This window comes from Penaeus vannamei, chromosome 28 (assembly GCF_042767895.1).
Source record: "Penaeus vannamei isolate JL-2024 chromosome 28, ASM4276789v1, whole genome shotgun sequence".
Taxonomy (NCBI): Eukaryota; Metazoa; Arthropoda; class Malacostraca; order Decapoda; family Penaeidae; genus Penaeus; species Penaeus vannamei.
Genome location: NC_091576.1, coordinates 28777143 through 28779458, shown reverse-complemented (window position 1 = coordinate 28779458; position 2316 = coordinate 28777143).

The window sequence follows — 2316 nt, the reverse complement described above, 5'->3', positions numbered from 1 at the left end:
TTATCCTCCTCCTCCTATTTCTTCTTATCCTCCTCCTCCTCCTCCTATTTCTTCTTATCCTCCTCCTCCTCCTCCTACTTCTTCTTATCCTCCTCCTCCTCCTCCTATTTCTTCTTATCCTCCCCCTGTGTAGTACAATAGTTAACGTGCTAGTCTTGCAATCTTGCTGACCTGCGTTCGATGCTGCGCGTTATCAGGGGATGGTAACCCCGGAATTGAAATTAAATCTGTTCTAAATCTGATCTAAATCCTCCTTTTCTTCCTGATTACTATTTTTTCTCTTCTCTTTCATTTTCTCTTTGTACATTTCATTTCTCGTTTTGTTTCGTTAATCATTGCTCGGAACAAAACGAATCGTGGTTCGGTGATCAACGTCTGCGAATCTCCGTCTATACTCCTTATTTATTCATTCATTTATCTTTTTAATCATTCTATTTTTCATCAATTTATGTCGTCAATTGATTATTCTATTTATCTATTTATCTTGTTATTTATCTACCTGATTAATTATTACTTTATTAATTATTACTTTATTTATTCATTCATTTATTTATAATCATCCTATTTTTCATCGATTTATATCGTCAATTGATTATTCTATTCATCTATTTATCTTGTTATTTATCTACCTGATTAATTATTACTTTATTAATGATTACTTTATTTATTCATGCATTTATTTTCTTAATCATTCTATTTTTCATCGATTTATATCGTCAATTGATTATTCTATTTATCTATCTATCTTGTTATTTATCTACCTGATTAATTATTACTTTATTAATTATTACTTTATTTATTCATGCATTTATTTTTTTAATCATTCTATTTTTCATCGATTTATGTAGTCAACTGATTATTCAATTTATTTATTAATCTTATCATCTAATCTATCTGATTAATTATTACTTTATTTATTCACTCATTTACTTTTTTTAATCATCCTATTTTTCATTGATTTATGTCGTCAATTGTTTATTCAGTTTATTTATCTATCTTATCATTTAATCTATCTGATTAATTATTACTTTATTACCCTTACTGTGTGTCTTGTGGTGCATGCTTGCCATTCCTTGCACACAGGGGGAGATATAGAAGCAAAATAAAACAGATAATATGTCATAGCAAAGAATATTCTTTGTAACAATTGAAACTAAATCCTATTAAATCTTATTAATCTTACTTCATAACAGTTTCCCTTCCATGAAAACGTGTATGCATACTATTCTTTTTTCTCTTCTATTTTTTTGCTTTACTTTTATAATCTCTCCCTTCACTACATTTATTTTCTTCGCTTTTCACCTCTTTTCGTATTTTATTCATTCTTTCCTTCCCTCATTTCCTCTTTCGCAACCTCGGTCGCAACCTCGGGCCAAGCGAACCGTACCCAGATGACCGAGTTTAGTGACGTCCCCCCCTCCCCTTACCCCCTACTCCATACCCTGCCCTCTATTCTCTATCCTACCCCCCTGCCCCTACTCCTTACCCCTTCCTACTAGTCCTACACCATACCCTGGCATCTACTGTCTACTCTGCCTCCTCCCCCCTACTCCTTACCCTGCCCTCAACTCTCTAACCTACCCCCTACCCTCTACTTTCTACTCTGCCCCCTCCCCCCTACCCCCCCCCCTCCTACCCCTTACCCTTCCTTCTACTCTCTACCCTGCCTCCTCCCCCTACCACTTACCTCCTACCTCTACCCCCTCCCCTGCCCTCTACTCTCTACCCTGCCCCCTCCTCCTACCCCTTACACCCTACCCCTACCCTCTACTCTCTACCCCCTCCCCTTACCACTTACCCCCTACCCCTTGAACACGTCGTAGACCAATGTGTATGCAAATTTCCCTCCCCGGCCAGGTGTAGGACTTCGGTTGATATCCTGAATTACGGCCGTCGCGGGGATTGCCAATTAATTAAATTCCATCAGTGACACTCGCCTGTGGGTTGTCACGTTGGACGCAAGAGGGCGCGCAGGTGTCGGTTGATGATGAGGTAATTTTAAGGATAATTAAGCGTCAACATTGCGTGGGTGTTTGTGTCTCGACGTACATCCTGCTGTTGTTCGTGGAGCGTCGTGTTCAGTCATGTTCATTATCACGTGATATATATGTTTGTGGGACGTGTCGTTCTCGTTATCATATTATGTGCTTGTATTATGTGGTTTCTAATGTTTTTTTTTTTTTTTAAATATTTTAGTTCACTTTTGGAAGATATTTTACACAGGATTCCGATTCGCTTTGAATGTGTGCAAATTCAAGCATGTGTTAGTTCGCTCTTTACGTGTGTGTGTGTGTGTGTGTGTGTTTGTGTGTGTGT